Below are 18,969 nucleotides of genomic sequence, written 5' to 3'. Positions count from 1 at the left end.
CTTCCCATTCATTCTCACTAGCTCCATCCTACTTCAGGTGTTTGGTATCAGGATTTTCTTAAAAGACTCCTAATGGGTCTCCCTGACTTCCCTACAATCTTCTTACTACAAATCATCAGAATGTCTTACAAAAACTTGGTAAACTTTGATGTTATTATTATCCTGTAGGCAGATGAAAGCCATGGAACAGTTTTAGAGAAGAGAATTCAAACTCACTAGCTATATTGTATTGCTGGGTCAAAGGACAAGCACAGTTTTATAGCCTTCTGGGTGTAGTTTAAAGTTTGGTTTGTTGGACCAGTTTACAACTTTATCAAGAGTGCTTTAGAGTCCCAATGGACATAACCTTTGCTAATCCTCTCAAGCAAATTTTTATATATTTAACCACTGTATTCTGTACATATGAATATAAATCTTGATTATTCCCCTTCTAGAAGAATATAAACTCCATAGGAAGAAGGATAATTTCATTCATCATCACCCAACAGTGTCTGACACATAGGAGGTATTTGACAAATATTTGTGGACTGACTGACTTCAAACATACTTCAGGAATACTTGGCCATGTGAATTCTCTAGGCAAACAGCTCTACAAACAGCTCTACTCATCAATCCTAAAATATCTTACATGCAAATTCTTAACTCTTCTCCTTTAACTATCATAGTCCCTAAAATGTGAGTTACCCATAAAATATCCAATCAAAAACCATTCAGATGACATCTTCTCAACCCAGACTTCTTTTTTTTTCCCCCTCTGAGGCTGGGGTTAAGTGACTTGCCCAGGGTCACACAGCTAGGAAGTGTTAAGTGTCTGAGACCACATTTGAACTGGGGTCCTCCTGAATTCAAGGCTGGTGCTCTATCCACTTCGCCACCTAGCTGCCCCAACCCAGACTTCTTTAACCCATATTTAACCCAGACCACAACCCAGTATGATTTTTTAAAAATTAAACATTTTTTATTATAGCTTTTTATTGACAAAACATATGCATGGGTAATTTTTCAACATTGACCTTTGCAAATACTTCTGTTCCAACTTTTCCCCTCCTTCCTTCCACTCCCTCCCCTATATGGCAGGCAGTCCCATATATGCCAAACATGTTAATAAACTTAAATTCTTAATGCTGTCATTTATCAAATATCTATCTTTGTACATTTCCTGCTACCACTATTAAACTATAATCTCACTCAGGGGAGAAACCCTATCATTGATTCTTCTCTTCTCCTCCTCCCAAAACACATGGTAAAAGGCCTCAACTACAAAAGGCACTCAAATATTTATTTGCTCAACAAATGAATAAGCTCAAGAGACCAGTAGAGAAAGGGTGTATGCAATAGTCATTCTTGAAATTCCAGATGATATCACTAATGACAAAAAGCTGAACTTGAGGATACACCCTAATCATATGTGTTAAACAAGTAAGAATGCTATTCATTTGGGAGACTTTAGTTACTTGAAGCTCAGTGATAAGTAGATAGAGGGCTGGGCTTGGAGTCAGAAAGAGCAGTCAAAAGGAGAATATGAGAGAAGGTAGAAAAATAGTTCTTGACAATTAACTGTATATTAGAGGGGAAAGACTGAGTGGAAAATTGAGAATCAATACGGCAATAACAAAATTATACAATGATCAATTTTGATGGATATGGCTCTTTTCAACCATGAGGTGATTCAGGGCAGTCTCAATGGTCTTGTGATGGAGAGAGCCATCTAACCCAGAGAGAACAGGGGGAAGGAACTGAATGTGGATCACAACATAGTATTTTCACTTTTTTGCTATTTGCTTGCTTTTTGCTTTTTTCCCTCATTTCCCCCCTTTTTTGTTCTGATTTTTCTTGTGCAGTATGATAAATCTGGAAATATGTATAAAAGAAATGCAAGTGTTTAACATATATTGGATTATCTGCTGTCCAGGAGAGGAGGTGGGAGGAAAGGAGGGGGGAAAATTTTTGAAACACAAGGTTTTGCAAGTGTTTTGAAAATAAAGAGCTTTGTTAAAAAAAAAAAAAAAAACAAGCTATAGTTAAGTAGAAAAATGGATGAGGAAATAACTATGATGTAAAAAATACATACACAAAGGATACCAATTTTTAAAAAGGAAAAAATGTGGAAAATGGGAAAGTCATTTAATCTTCTCTGCCTTCCATTTCCTCATTTGCCAAATGAGAAAGTTGGACCAGATGGCCTCTGAGGTCACTTCCAGATCTCCATCTATTGTTACTCAGTCATATCTAATTCTTTGTGACCCCACTTGAAATTTTCTTGGCAAAAATACTACAATAATTTGCTATTTTCTTCTTCATATCATTTTTACAAATGAGGAAACTGAGGCAAACAGGGTGAAGAGACTTGTTCAGGATATACAGCTAATAAGCATCTAGGGACAGATTTGAACTCATGAAATAGGTATTCCTATGTGTCTATGATAATATTAAAATAAACAAAAGAGACCTGGAACTGACAATGACTTTAGCTAAGCACACTTTATTACTAAATAAACTCTGCATCTAATGAAGCATTATACTGGCAAGTGCATAGAGATGAAGCTAGGGACACTCTTAACTCTTGCTTCTCACAAACAGAACCCCATTCAAGAACAATTTAAAAAAAAATTCTGGGGGCAGCTAGTTAGTATAGTGGGTAAAGTACCAGACCTGAAGTCAAGAGGATCTGAGTTTAAATCTGGCCTCAGACACTTAACACTTCCTGGCTGTGTGACCCTGGGCAAGTCACTTGGCTCAGGAAAAAAAAAAACCCAAAACAAAACAAAACAAAACAAAAAAAACACAACTTCTTTTATTCTGACAAATTATATGTCACAGTTTAGGGAAATGGACAAATCAATCAAATTTGGAATTTTTCAGTATTTCTTAGATTTGACATCAAGAACTATCTCTTTCCATTGCAATGGGCGCTAAGGAATGCAATACTGCTTTCACTCAAGTCCGTCCCCTGTGTTTCATCAGAGTAGGATAATGTTGCTAGGTTTTCAAAGATTAAGAAAGTCAAACACAAGCCCTAGAAGGGTTAGCCAAGCTAAAAAGGCTTCAAATCCTTCAGCCTGGTAACTGTCTAAGTACCAAGCCTACTGAATTTGGAGTGGTTCATCCCCCCAGAAAAACTGGCCATCAAGACATTTTTGACCACAGCAATTCAATCAACCAATAAGCATTTATTAAATATCTCTATGCACCAGGAACCTGGCTAAATCCTTAAAATACAAATACAATGAATAAAACTATCTCTATTAGCAAGGTGATAGTGTTATTATATATGAGAAATGAGAGGAGGTCAGTTTGACTGGGTTGCTTGATGCAGGTGGAAGTGTAATGTATAATAAGATGGGTTGGGGCCAAGTTGTGAAGGACTTTAATAACTAAAAAGAGAACCTTATATTTGATTCAGGGGCAGCTAGGTAATGCCATAGTGCAAAGAGTTCTGAGCCTGGAATGAGGAAGATTCCTCTTCCTGAGTTCAAATCTGGCTTCAGATAGTAGGTATGTGATTCTGGGCAAGTCATTTAACCCCATTTGTCTCAGTTTCCTCATCTGTAAAATGCTGGAAAAAGAAATGGTACTCTAGTATCTGTCAAGAAAATTCTAAATGGAGTCACAGTCAGACATGCCTAAAAAAAAAAAAAAAAACTGAACCTAAGAAAAGGAACTGAACAGCATAATTTGATTTTCTAATCAATAAGAGTACTAGTAGCTAGTACTTATACAATATTTTAAAGTTTGCCAAGTACTTTTTATCTCATTCAATGTTCATAAAAACACTGGGAGGTAGGTATTATCATGCCCATTTCATTGAGAAAACAGAAAAAATGACCAACTATTCATTGTGGCACTGAGTCAGTGGAATTTGTGAAGTGGTCAGATCTGTTCTTCAGTAAAATCACTTTGAGCACAGTGCAGAGAATGATTTGAAATGAGGAAAGACCAATAGAGAGGCTATTGCTATAATGAAGGTTAGAAATGAAGATGGTATCAGTGAGAGAAGGAAGAGGGGAGGAAAACATGGGAGACATGCTGTGAACACGGAAATGGAGAGTTGGAGATTGTAAATTGAAAGAGGAGCAAGTTATAAGTAACGCTAAAGTGATGAACCTGGGAGGCTGGATAAATGGGGTCACCTTCAATAGAAATAGAGAATGAGTTTACAGAGAGAAAGGATAAAGGGGCTAAAACTGTGTCTTGGGGAACAACCACAGAGTTAGAATGTGTGATCTGAATAGTGAGCTAGCAAAAGAGACAAATGTTTAAACAAACAGAGGAAACAGTAGACTATTTCACCAAAACCCAAAGAGAGAGAGCTCAAGAAAGATGAAATCTATTAGATCTGACAATTTGAGAGATGCTTGCTAACTTTGGAGAGAATAATTTTAACTGAATGATGAGGTCAGAAACCATATTGTAAAATGTAGAGCAATGAGTGAGGGGAAAGAAAATGGTGGCAGTAAATTTAAGAGACTTTTAAAAGTAGTTTTGCTGAAAAAAAGAGGAGAAATACAGAGCAACAGCTTGAGGGGATGGTAAAGTCCAGTGAAGTTTTAAAGATGTGTCTGATGTTTTAAAGGGAAATGTGGGAATGTTTCAAGGCAATAAGGAAGGAACCACCTGATAGGGAGAAGGTGAAGATTTGAGAAGAGAGATGACCATGAATATAATCTGCTGAAGAAGTTGGAAGGAAAGGGAGGATTGGCAGAAAGGGAGGGAAAAAATGGGAGATGATGGCAAGGGGGTTTAAGATGAAGAGAGTGAAAGGGTTAGCTCAAATCAAATAGTTTCAATTTTCTCAATAAAGAGGGCAATAAGAGGGAAAGGACATATAGGAGGCTTAAGAGGAGAAGGTTTAGGCAAAACTTTTGTGGGGTGTGAGAAGAAAGCAACAGGGGAAGAAAACAAAGGACTGATGACACAAAGAAAAGCAGGTGAAGTTGGATAACATTAATTTAAAATGTATCCAGTCAGCATGATTGTATGATTTCCTCCCACTCTGTTCAGCAGCCTGTGAGTAGGAGCTATAGAGACAAGTCTAGGTAATCCAAGGATGAGACTTAGCCTTGATAGAACAGGGGTACTAGGCATTTGAAAATAGTAACTAGTGTAGGATTGATCCAACTAACCACAATGTCAAGACTATCTTGAGGGAAGTAAAGTCAGGGCAGAGATAATGATGACCTGAGAAATAAGTGAGAGGCAGAGGAAAGAGAGATCTTGATGATATTAAAGAATGGATTTTTTTTTTTTTTTTGCTAATACCTCCTAAAATTATCTGCAATTTATTCTGTCTCTATCTTGTTTGTGTATAGTTCTGTACATGTTGTCCCCTCATGTTAGACTATGAGCTTTTACAGAACAGGGACTGTATTTCTTTTCTTTTTCTCTTCAGTGCTTAGCACACCACCTAACACAGACTAAGTGCTTAATAACTGCTGAACTGACTTGATTTAGGAGAAGAGATGGAATGGATAAAATGTGGCTAGAAAGAGTTATGTCAAGAATTTTTAATTATGAATTACTTTTTAATTACTCTTAGTGAGTTTCTACACAAAGGAGTAATATCTCTGGATTGGTAGAAGATAGAAATCAAAGAGATGAAATGAACATTCTTCTGAAGAACTAAATTATTCAAGGTTTCCAAGGAAGACTGATATGAAGGAAAAGAGTTACAAGAGAAATGGAATATTCTTGGCAACTCTATGGGAAAGAGAAAAAGAACAGTGGTTTTGGGAATATTAAACAGGATTCTAGCAGAAAATTCCACACCAAATCCTTAAATTGAAAAGTTTGGAAAATCACCAATGCAAAATTATTTAAAAACTTCCCTATATTTCTGAACAACCAAGTGTATTAACACAGAGACCAACTCTTTTAGTAACCCAGGATTACACTCAAGATCTTTCTGTCCCAAATATTTTTGTAGTCATGTGAAGAGAGAGTTTTACAGACTCACCATCCTTACAATGGGAGTTCTGTTTGTAAAAGCCAAACTGTCCTGGAAAAGCCTTTTCCTGCTTTTATCATTTGTTCTAATATGATTTTTCTAGGCCAAATCAGCCTCTCAGAGTTGACAATTTTAAGATATTCTAACTCAGTAGTTTTCAGACTGCACTGCAAAAATACTGCATTCTATTTATAAAAATGTTCCAAACTCCCATCTTTAATTACATACAATTTTGGCATGTGGTTGATTTCTACAATCTTAAAAAAAAAAAAAAAAACCCACAGCAATTATAGAATATGCAGAAGGATAGTGAATAAAGCAATCACTTCAAATTGCTAGATGTGAATGGGGTCAGGAAGAGTCTTTTTTTTCTTTTTTCCAAAATGAAAACTAAAATTTTTTATTAATTTTATAATTATGATTTTTTTGACAATACATATGCATAGGTAATTTTTTTTTACAAATTATCCCTTGTGATAATATTATAAAAAATATATATATAATAAAAAATTATTAATTAAAAAAAAAAGAAAAGAAAAGAAAGTGATGGACAATGAATCGATGATTGTTGCAAGTAAAATTGCATTTTAAAAATTCATGACAAGGTGTTTCAATATTGTGTAACTATTAAAGAACCACATATGTAAATTTGCTAACTGGGGTTGAAAATGTTAAATGATCTTTTCTGAACTTTAATGTAATATCAGTTTGTCATCAAATCATTGTCCTTATCCTGATGATGCCAACTTTCTTCACTTTTTTTACCCTATTAATTTTATTTTATTTTATTTTTTGTTCTTGAAATTGCTGGTCAGTGGAGATAGTGCTTATTAACACTTTTTGTTTCCTCAGGATGTAATTTGGGCAGAGTGAGAAGTATTCTACTTTCTCTTAACAAAATGTACCTACTCACTAACCATTTGTAGGTATTGATTTAACAAATATTAAATATCTGCTACCTGCAAAGTGCTTTACTGGTCAATAGGTAATACTAGACAACTGATCAATAACATTCAAGGGGTAAAAGAGTAAGGAGAAAAAGCAGGAAATGACACAATGTTTTCCCTGAAAAAGCTTAAGATAAAAAAGATGGGATAGAGGAATAGTTGTAGCCAGGTTCACAAATAATGATAAGAGGTCTTAATGTGATAAATGCATTATTGAAATCCCTTTGTATTATAAGTACATTTTGATGATTGTCTTATTGCAACTACTTTGGTTTCTGGAGAAACATGTTACAGTAAAAAATAACTATTTCTTGTTCTAAACTTAAATGATAGGTATAATTTCCATCCATAAATACTTCAAAATTGAAAAAAAAAATTATCCCTTGTACTCCCTTCTGTTCTGAATTTTTCCCCTCCTTCCCTCCACCCCCTCCCCTAGATGGCAGGCATTCCCATACATATTAAATATCTTATAGTATATGCTTGGTACAATATGTATGTGCAGAACTGAATTTTGTTGTTGTTGTTGTTGCAAAGGAAGAATTGTATTCGGAAGGTAAAAATAATCTGGGAAGAAAAAAAAAAATGCTCACAGTTTACACTCATTTCCCAGTGTTCCTTTTCTGGATATAACTGATTCTGTCCATCATTGATCAATTAGAATTGAATTAGCTCTTCTCTATGTTGAAGATATCCACTTCCATCAGAATACATCCTCCTACAGTATCATTGTTGAAGTGTATAATGATCTCCTAGTTCTGCTCGTTTCACTCAGCATCAGTTGATGTAAGTCTCTCCAAGCCTCTCCGTATTCCTCCTGTTGGTCATTTCTTACAGAGCAATAATATTCCATAACCTTCATATACCATAATTTACCCAACCATTCTCCAATTTTTTTTTTTTTTTTTTTTTTTTAACCATTCTCCAATTGATGGGCATCCATTCATTTTCCAATTTCTAGCCACTACAAAAAGGGCTGCCACAAACATTTTGGCACATACAGGTCCCTTTTCTTTCTTTAGTATTTCCTTGGGATATAAGCCCAGTAGTAGCACTGCTGGGTCAAAGGGTATGCACATTTTGATAACTTTTTGGGCATAATTCCAGATTGCTCTCCAAAATGATTGGATTCTTTCACAATTCCACAATGCATCAGTGTCCCAGTTTTCCCACATCCCTTCCAACATTCATCATTATTTGTTCCTGTCATCTTAGCCAATCTGACAGGTGTGTAGTGGTATCTCAGAGTTGTCTTAATTTGCATTTCTCTGATCAATAGTGATTTGGAACACTCTTTCATATGAGTGGAAATAGTTTTAATTTCATCATCTGAAAATTGTCTGTTCATATCCTTTGAAGAGTCTAATAAAATGGAAAGATGTTAAATTCCATGATGAATTTCAATAGTCATAAAACAGGTAAATTTAATTCAATTCACCAAATATTTGCTAAATACTTACTATGTGCAAGATACTATGCCATTGCCAAAGGGTTAGCAAGAAAAAAAAAAAAAACAAAACAAAAAAACAGAGGAAAAAAACATTACTAACTTTGGGATGCTTACATTCGAATATAGGGATATAACATGTACATAATTCAAAATTTCATTCAGAAAGCATTTAAATACTTATTATGTGTCAGACATAGTGGATACAAAGGCAATCTTATTTGGAAGGAGTTTGCATTCTTTTGAGAGAGAAACAACAAATATATGTGATGAATAAGTGCAAAATGTTATAGCAAAATAATTTGGGTAAAATTAGGAAAACCATAATAATTAGAAAAGATGAGGTAGAGAACAGTTGAATTATGTCTTTAAGGAAAGGCTATCCCTAAGATGTTATGCAGGAAAAAGAGCATGCTGGGCACTGGAATGATAATAGCAGGCCATAACTTCAATAACTACAAAAATAGATCTCCAAAAATGTCTTAAGTGAATCTATAGATGCCTAACTTAAACCAACCAAGAATACTTGTAGTCATTTATCACACCACCTTTCTTTGAAAATTCTAAACTCTCTCCCATCTTTTAATTTAAGCAATCATAAGTTACTTTTTTCAAAAATAAAACAAAAATATCCAAGATCCCCACATTCAAGTTCTTTTGTTTTCAATCTTGGTAATCTGTCTCATTTTCTCCTTCTCTTCTGACATTACATCACCTCATACCTAAATTATTCTAACAGTTTTCCAGTTGGAATCCTTACCTCAAGTCTCTCCCCATTACAATCCATTATCCATTCAGAATTGTTAAATTAATCTTTTTAAAGCACAAGACTGATCAAATCATCCCTATCACAAAACCCATTCAGTAAACTTTATTGTTCCATGATCAAATATTAAATCCTCTGTTTGGCTTTTAAAGTCCTCCATAACTGGTCTCCTTCTAGCTTTCCAGTATTTTTAGATTTTTCTCCCCTCCATATATATAGTTTATGATCAGGTAATGTTGCTAAGAAGCTTCACTTCCTAACTCCCAATGCTTTTACTACTATCCCCCATACCTAGTATCCTGCCTTCCTCATGTCTACTTCCTGGCTTCCTTCAATTCTTATCCATCTTTTATAAAGAAGGTTGTCCCAGTCCTCTTTAGTCATAGTACCTGCTCTAGGAGATTATTTCAAATCTGTCTTATCTATATCTTGTTTGTGGATAGTTGTCTGAACTGTTGTCTCCTCCATTATATTGTGAACTCCTTGAGAACAGGAACTGGGTTGGGATTTTTTTTGCCTTTCTTTGTATCCTTAGTGTTTAGCTCAGTGTCTAGCACATAGGAATACTTAATAAATACTTAAACTTTACAACTATAACAAAAAAAAAATTAAACCCTGTGAAAATCTTTTTATTTTCTTATCCAACAAAATGAAAAAAAAAAAAAAAATCAAAGGAGTGATATCCTCACTTTTCAGAATAATTCTCTATTTTTTAAACCAAAGTAGTCATAGAACCTTAAGAATTGAATATTGTAGTAAAAACAATATCTCGTCTTGCACTCAGCTAGAATTTTCTTTAAAAGTCATGAAACTGGGGCAGCTAATTGGTGTAGTGAATAGAGTAACAGTCCTGAAGTCAGGAGGATCTGAGTTCAAATTTGACCTCAGACACTTCACACTTCCTCCTGGCTGTGTGACCCTGGGCAAGTCACTTAACCCCAATTGCATCAGCAAAAAAAAAAAAAAAAAAAGTAATGAAACTTGTTGATTGACTAGATTTTATTTTATACATAAATTAGAAAGATATGCTGAAAATTTGTTACAACTTTTTTTACATCTACTTCAACCTGAGTACCTTCTAAGGAAGTGGTAAAAAGGATTTCTGCTTTAGGTCTGAGATAACAGTATTCTAGACTGCTTTATAAGGTTGAAATTGGAATGAAATAAGACACTGATAGACCGTTTTATAGCTAATACAGAAAGGATACTTAGCAAGGATACAGCATCAGTTCACTTGGGGCAGCTTCCCTTACTTTGTACCTGTCATTCCTAAGGAAGAACTACTATATCCTCCCACACTGGCTTTTGTACTTGAGCTACAGCAAGCCATCTGAGCCTAAAACCCTCTACTATATAAATCAGACACTGTGCTAGGAGGTGAGGGTAAAAGTACGAAGAATGAAACAATCCCAGTTACCATTATTATTTTGTTTCATGCACAACTCAGTCTTAACACTATTACTCACATTTTAATTTTGTAATACTGATAGATATAATTCCTATAAACAAAAGTTCTTTAGGGTAGGGAGGTGGGAGAATCTAAATTTTAAAAGGTTGTGAGACAAAAAAAAAAAGTTTGATCATTACTGCTCAATGCCATCCATTTAGTCTCAATAACTATAGGCCCAATCATGATAAAATGTCTTAGGTTAGGCTTCAAACTAGCAAAAGAATTTTCAATCAGGGCCTCTTCAGAGCTCTGTCCTAACAGGTCATTAATAAATTTTATAACACTAATCTCACTAAACCCTTCTTGTTCTTTCCAACTCAGATTCTATATGTCTATCAATGAGGATTTAAATTTTTTTAAACAGAAGTCAGACTCTTAGAAATATAATTAGAAAATAGAAACCTAAATAACAGTCTTACTCTCCCAGCTTTTTTTGATTTAGCAATAATTAGTCTAAACCCAGGGTAGGGTATGAAAATGTTGACATGATAGACTTTACATGAGAAGATTTTTTTAGTGGTATATTGTTTTGACATAATATATAAGCAAGTAGCTTACACTAAGCTATTTGTAACAAAGGGAAAGCTATATTTTTGTGTTGATTTGATACCTTCCTGTAAAGTAGTATAAGATCCACAAATCACAGTTGTTTACTTAGGAGAAATTTTCTTTTTCTTCTTTTTTTTTTTTTTTTTTTGGCAACCTTAACACTTTAAAAAAAAATTCATTTTATTTATTTATTTTTATTTTTAGTATTATTATTTTCCTTTCCAAATGCTAGGACAATATACTTTTTGTCCTATGCAGTTTGCATTTATGATCTCTCCAAGATTGATGTTTTTGTAATGCTAAATTAGGCCATCTTTTGTCTGAATTCTTACCTAGCCTTTACTCACTGAAGGAGTCTTACCTCAGATAAACTGAGACCTGGGAAAGATCTTAATTTAAAAGACCAACATCATCCACTGCATCCTAAACCAGTCACTCTTGTCTTGCCAATGGACTTCAATGACTCTGGAGGAGAGAGTAAGGCAAATGACTTTGAGTAGCTCTGTATCACTTAAATATAATTTAAGAGCAAGTCAGGACATCACCCTTATGATGTCATTGGTCCTCTTTAAGAATGAAGGATGAACAACAATCTTGAATACTTAGCACAATTCCTGACACATAAAAGGGACTAAAAAAAATGCTTGTTGACTTGACTTGTCAGAATTCACAGGGTTTAGGTATCAGTGCCTTGACATACCTAGAATGTTCATTCTTAAAGTCTCATGAAGTTTTCTTTCATGCAGCTTGTCTATACCTTATTAAAATGGAAGTAAAAAGTATTAATAATTTGTCATTGCCTAACTATGACACTATCTGGGCAAAAGATTTGTCCTAAAGGATGGGGATGATTTTCACAACTGGCCAATAAGCTAACTCAGGTAAAAGTTTCACATTTATTATATTTAAGAAACTAACTTGATATTAACAGAGGCAGTATGAGACAGCTCAAAGGCATTAGAACAATCCTCATTCTATGACCTAAGGTAAATTATATAATCTCTCAGCCCTTTGCATTTCTTCATCTGAAAATGGGGATGATAGTGCCAGCTCTGGCAGCATATATACTAAAAATGGAACTAGACAAAGAAGATTAGCATCATCCCTGTGACAAGTTATTTGTGAACCACTCTAAATGTTTTTTTCAGACAAGATTTTTGTAAAGCTCTTAGCACAATGTCTGGCACACAGTATATAAATGTTTAATAAAAATAAAATGAGGATGCATGCCCATCCTACCTTACAGTTATAAATAGCATGGATATGTGATAGTATTGTTTTGACAAATATAGGAAGAATGATCTTCATTTGCCTGAGGATATTCTCCTCGACTGCCAATTTGAAAACAATTTTACTATTTAACTGGAGAAAAGACTTTACCAATTTAGGAAAAATCCTGTTGGACCTTAAATTTTGTCCCCAAATCAGGAAATTTTCTTTCTATTTTTCCACTCCCTACCAAGATTAGTCTGATATCAGGAAAGTGAAAAGTATTTGATACTACAAAATGAAAAGATTTAAGGGTAAATGAGACCCTGGGTAGCATATAGTCCAATTCTCTCATTTTACATAGATGAAGAAATCCAAATGTGGAAAGTGAATTGCATAAGATCACACAATCAATATCACTGGAATAACCACGTTTCAAATAATCACTGTTCTAGATGCTGAGGATGCAAATATAGAAATGAAATAGTCCCTACCCTCAAGGGACTTGCATTCTGTGGAGAAATGTATATATAAGTACATACAAATAAATATGAAGTAATTTTTTGGATGTGAGAAAAGGACACCAGCAACTGAGAGTATCAGGACACTCGTCATGGAGAAGGTGGTGGCTAAACTGGGCTTTGAAAGAAAACAGGGATTATAAAAGGCATGGGGGAACGTGGGGAACTGCCTATGTAAAAGCCCAGAAATGGATTGTTGTGTAGGAAGAAAGCACTAATCTATGAGAACAGCATGAGAACAGCTCAAAGGCGTGGCCTTGTTGTCAATAGTCTTGCTTTTATGACCACTAGTAAAGCAACATTGTATGAAGAGAAATAATTTATAAATGTTAAAGACAGACTGTGAAGAGGTTTTAACTGCCAAACAAAGGAGTGTTATTTGATCATGGTGATGAAAAGTTAAAGAAAGGGGGACAAAGACAGTCTTGGCATTTACTCATCCTTTAAAGAGTATAATATGGATGATGAGCCAACAAAAAAATTAGAAAAGGAGGCATCAAACAGCTAAGAGGAAAACCAAAATAGAGCAATGCCATAAAAAAAAAAAAAGAGTACCCAGGAAAGGATAGTTAATAGTGCTAAAAGCTACTGAGAAATCAAGAAAGACTAGGATGGAGAAAAAGTCATTAAATTTGGAAATTAAAAGATCACTAATAACTTTGGAAAGAGCAGTCGCAAACAAGAAAGTCAGAAGCCAGACTACACAGGGTTGAAAAGTGAATGAGAGAAGACTGTATGAAGGAACAGACAAAATATTTTTTTTTTCTGCCTTAGATTTCTGGTTGTTTAAAATTTAAAAAAATAAAAATAAAAATAAAGCTTTGTAAGCAAATAACTTGAAGGAATGAAATAATCAATTAAGAATTTTTTTTAAAGGATGGAAGAGGGGCAGCTAGGTGGCACAGTGGATAGAGCACCAGCCCTGAATTCAGAAGGACCCCAGTTCAAATCTGGTCTCAGACACTTAACACTTCCTAGCTGTGTGACCCTGGGCAAGTCACTAACCCCAGCCTCAGGAAAAACAAAAAACAAAACAAAAAAAGGATAGGAGAGCCCTGGGCATGTTCATAGAAAGAAAAAGAAAGATGGAATGGGAGGGATAATTAGTTTTTATCAATATGTCAGTCTTGTTCTTGCTCTCTTAGCCCCTTCACTCCAATAATTTTTCTCCTGCAGTAATTCTGTTTATTTTTAGACAAAGGAAATCAGTATTTCTTTTCTAGCTTTATGTCAAGTGCAGATATCCCACTGAGCTGATCAATAAATACTTAACAAGATTATAAGCACCTTAAAGACAAGAATTACTTCTTAATTTCTTTTGTATCCCCTAAAGAGTCTAGGTTTCCTAAGCACATAATAGCTCTTTGATACAATTTGTTAAACTGAATGTCAGGAAAGACTCACAGAATAGAATGTCTCCAAGGAGTTCACCCTTTTAGGGAAGTCGAGATCCCTTAATGACTAATGTAAGTCTTATAGATGAGCATGTGTTTGAAGTTCTGCTAATAGCAGCCAATGAGGCCGTCTGCTGCCTGGAAGTCTATACCACAGCATTGTAAAGGTATTGATGGTATTTCTCCATTAAATAAGAAAAATCAAGTTCTATTCATAGAGCTAGGGAACTGGCGTGGGTAACTCTTCTTGTCTTCATGTAAAACTCAGACTACAAAAGAACTGGTGTTACCAGATTTCATTATCATGATTATAACTCCATTTCATTATTAATGCAACATTTTTATAAGTCACATGCTTTTTTTTTTTTTTTTTTTTTTTTTTTGAGAAACCCCCCTCTACCAATAAAGATCAGTTATTGTTCTACAATTTTACAGGATATGCCAAGTTAAGTGAGTTGTTCTGGGGCAGGGTTATTTCAGCCAGCAGTTATTTCAAAGACAGAATTTAAATGCAGGTTTTCTCGACTCTTGATATTCTCTATCTAATATGCTATACTCTCAATTTGTTTTTCAGTTGTTGCAATTCTTTGTAATCCTATGGATCAGTCCCCCAAAATTGTCCATAGAGTTTTCTTGACAAGGATACTGAAGTGATTTGCCATTTTCTTCTCCAGTAGACTAAGGAAAGCAGAGGTTACATGATTTCCCTCAAGTAATCCAGAGGAAGTCACATTTGAACTCAGGTCTTCCTCACTCCAGGTCCAGGTCTCTATTCACCAATCAGTGTGGGTGTCTCAATATATTCTTGTTTAAAGTCAAAAAGATCTTAGCTGGAGTCCCAGATCTATCAACTAACACCTAGCTGTATCACCTTGGGCACATTCCATGCCTCAGATCCATCAGTTGTATTATCTTCATATTGATTTATAAGTTCCAGAGAACAACTTGGAACTATGCCCAAAGGGCAATAAAGCCGTGCATGCCCTTTGGCCCAGCAAAACCACTACTGGTCGGTACCCAAAGAGATCAAAGAAAAGGGAAAAGGACCTATTTGTAGCTTATTTATAAAACTGTAACTGTAAACTATTGTATTTTTTTCAATATCTGAATCCTTTGCTCAATTAGTAGAATATATGTAAGGAGGGAAAGGAATAGGTCAAAAAGGGGGCTGAGGGAGGATATATGAAAAATGTAGAAATCCACTACTGTTACCGTGAAAAAAAAAAAAAATCTAAATGACAGGTTCTTCTGATGGTAACTAATTCCATTATCATAAATTAAGAATGAAAATAAGTGATTTGAGAATTTGGTGCAATATTTTAAACAAAAATTATGAAACCTTAAAAAACTCACTTCATCCCTTTGTGTCTCAGTTGCCTCATTAATAAAAAGAGAGAAACATTCTAACCCTACAAACCTCTTTTTTTCCCCCCAGGAAATCTTTAACACCATAATTCCATTTTAATCACAACGGTGCAACAACTACAGGAATGAACACCAGTGGAATTAGCAATATAATGCTAACATTTACAATTTCTTTTCTTTTCTTTTTTTTTTTTAAGGAAATTATGTTCAACTTTACCACCATTTAGAAGTTTCAGGCCCCAGATTAATTAATGTGACATTAAACCCCTTCAAATAGAAAATGTGAAGTAAAGATGCTCCAGGAATGACAAAATAACAAATGTAAATCTAACGTCTGACATGTACTTATATGAAAATGTATAGTTTTAAGAATGAGTCTTTTTTTTTTTTTTTTTTAGTTGTCAGACTCTTGAAAAGACTGGTCAAATGTTCTAACAAATCACCAAAATGCACTGGAATTTTTTCTAGTTGAAACACTGCTTTAAATCTATCCTGTAGACAGCTCATAATCAGTGATTAATTACCATTTTACATCAGCAAGCCAGAATGAATATAAATCATGGTAAATGACATACTGAGGCATACAGTATTGAAATTGTCTATTAGTATAAAATATTGAGATACCAAAGTTTCAGCTGCCCAAAGAAAACAAATAATACAATTCAGGCTTTAATAAGCAACTACAGTCTATCATTGTAAAGACATCAACCCCAAGATTGTCATTGGATCCTCCTCTTGCCTTTAAAATTGATGCTTAAACTTGACTCCTCAATTAATCTTCCATTCCTTTTCTTACACCCACACGATTTGTGTATGTCCATACAAGTTATGGATATTTTTGCATATTATATTAAAAACTCATTATCAGGAGAGAAAAAGTGACTGTTGCTTCCATAATATTGGCTACAGAGCACAACACACAACCTCAGGAAGACTAAGTAAATCTTGCTTTACACTCTCCATCTTGCACATTCCATTTACTTTGGAATGATCCCTCTCCTCTCCCCAGGGAAAGGCACTGCATTGAATTTTTTTTGTTTGTTTTAAGTCTTGATCTATTATCTTCATGGAAGATTAAGGAGCTTATATAAATGATCTACATTTTCCATTACTTAGCCTCTCTCAGGCCTCAGTTTATTAAAAGGATATTAAGGCTTGCTTCCCAGGGAAATAGTTTCAAATGAGATAAAGCATTTTGCAAGTCTTAAAGAACTACATAAAAGTCAGCTATCATTGTTATTATCTACAATGCTTTACACATTACTGGTGTTCAATAATCACTTCTATGGCAAATTCTCTAATTTTGAAAGTTCTCTCTCATCTTTTGTAAGGAAAAGCATGTGAAGAGGATTGCTATAGTAAAAAGCAGAAGTTGCAAACTTAAAAGATCAATCTTCTATGCTTGGTGAGTATGCACCTAATCACTCTCTCTTTTATAAACAATTGGATTATTTCTATTTCATGATTTGAAAATAGAAAAAGAAAACATGCCTTTTAAAAATAAAGAGTTCATCCAGTTCTGATATAATAGCCTGGCCAATACTGATCTGAACCGTACATGACCGAAACAACCCCAAATCTGTGTCATTGTATTTCACATGGCTCTCAGGGACTCTTTGAAAGGTTTCTGTAAATACCGAATTCGAGGCCTCTTTCTCCAAAAGATCAAGCAGGGCTTAGTGGCGAAGAGTTAACAACTGGTGAAAGCCCATGGGGGTTAATTACATCCACTCCCGGTCACGGTTTGCATCTTTTTCTGGGAGTTGATTTCAAGGAGTGACATTCCAGGAGACCCGAAAGGTGTGTAGGAGTCGGAAGGACTGACGGGAGAACACCACACACACACACACACACACACACACACACACACACACACCACACACACACACACACACACACACACACACACACACACACACACCACACACACACACACACACACACACACACCACACACACACACACACACACACACACACACACACACACACACACACACACACACACACCCAAAAGAGATTTTTAAGCGTGGGCTGCCCCGTCCCCAAGCAGGGCTGGGCTCCGCTCGCCCCTTCCTCTAGCCCAAGGGGACACTGAGGCTCTGAGCCAACTCAGAATAACGAAGAGAGGCAGCGGGGCCCCGGCCAGGCTCTCACCCCGGCACAGTGCAGTCCAAAGCCCGCTGCCCCCCCCCCCCGACACTCGCGCACGGGCTTGGACGCAGCCCTGGTCGCGGGTTACGCGCCCCCAGGAAAGGGGCTTCTCTAACTCTGGTTCGAACTAGACGAGAAGCACCCCGCCCCGCACCCAGCTACTAGGGGGCCATCGCGCGGGGGTGGGGGAAGCACTGGTGCAAACGCTTGGTGGACGAGGGAGAAAAGCAGCGGTGGGGACTCGGCTTCTACTCCCTGAGCTCCCACGCCTCGCGCATGGTGCGGGGCCCGGGGGAGAGAGAGAGAGAGAAAGAAGCAAAGAAAAGTTTCTTACCGGGCGGTGGGGGAGGCGCCTCTGCCCAGCTGCTGTTCCCCCGCAAGGCGAACCTAGCCCCCGGACAAGGGAGAGGAGCTCGGTCCCAGCACCCTGCGTTCCCAGCTCAGGCTGGCCGGTCGTGGGGAATTTCCTGCTTTGAGTCACTCGGACTGGGAACAACCCTAGGAAACACCCTTCCTTCTCTTCCTCCTCCTCCTCGTCCTCCCAAGTACACCACAGACACAGTCCGGACGGCTCCTCCTCCTCCTCCTCCTCCTCGCGGCGGCGGCGGCGGCGGCGGGCTGCTGCTGCTGCTGCAGCGGTGGTACTACTGGTGGAGGGGGCGCCCCAGCTGCTTCGGCGGCGGCCGCTGCTGTTGCTGCTGTGACTATCCCATCCCTTCCCCTTCCTCCCAAACAGCTCCACCTCCCGCTCTTCTCGTCCTCTCCCTTCCCCTTCCTCCCTTAAACACGCCGAGCCCCGCCTTCTCCAGTCCAGTCCAGAGGAGTCCAGCGCTGGCGCCGCCCAGCTCCAGCCCGTTGTGCCCCAGATCACTCCCAAAGCCGCTCCTCACCCCGGCTTTTAGGCGGCCCTCCAGATTCCTCTCCTCTCCTCTCCTCCCCTTCCTCAACTACGGAGCTCCTATTTTCTCAGTTTTTCGTCTCCTGTCCCTTCCCCCCCCCTTTATATTGCTCCCTACTCCTACGCCCCAGGACAGGCCACCCATAAAACCTCGTCCGAGAAGCAAAGCTCAGGTCCGGACAATTCCCCGCCCGCCCTAGTGCGCGCACACATATATATGCACACACAGAGATGTACACACTCACACACATTCCCCCCCTTTCCTCTTCCCTAACACGCCCCCATTATCTGGTAAAGAAGGAGGATGGAAGGAGCAGGCTATTGTT

The 18,969-nt window shown here is 36.9% G+C and overlaps 1 protein-coding gene and 1 pseudogene across 2 annotated transcripts in view; one reads left to right on the top strand and one right to left on the bottom strand.

Moving 5' to 3' along the window:
• Positions 1 to 18,420, bottom strand: part of CYFIP1 (cytoplasmic FMR1 interacting protein 1) — a 149,630-nt gene extending 131,210 nt beyond the window's left edge. The window contains exon 1 of one of the 2 annotated variants that reach the window (XM_074300298.1): positions 18,080 to 18,420. The gene's annotated coding sequence lies outside the window, so the exon portion shown is untranslated. The remainder of the gene's footprint in view (positions 1 to 18,079) is intronic. The other variant, XM_074300299.1, reaches the window with a different exon arrangement.
• Positions 12,147 to 12,244, top strand: LOC141565220 (U6 spliceosomal RNA; annotated as a pseudogene).
• Positions 18,421 to 18,969: the final 549 nt, after the last annotated feature.

The sequence above is a fragment of the Sminthopsis crassicaudata genome, chromosome 3, assembly GCF_048593235.1.
Source record: "Sminthopsis crassicaudata isolate SCR6 chromosome 3, ASM4859323v1, whole genome shotgun sequence".
Taxonomy (NCBI): domain Eukaryota; kingdom Metazoa; phylum Chordata; class Mammalia; order Dasyuromorphia; family Dasyuridae; genus Sminthopsis; species Sminthopsis crassicaudata.
The sequence above is the reverse complement of the archived record's forward strand: the minus strand, read 5'-3'. Positions and strand labels throughout refer to the sequence as shown.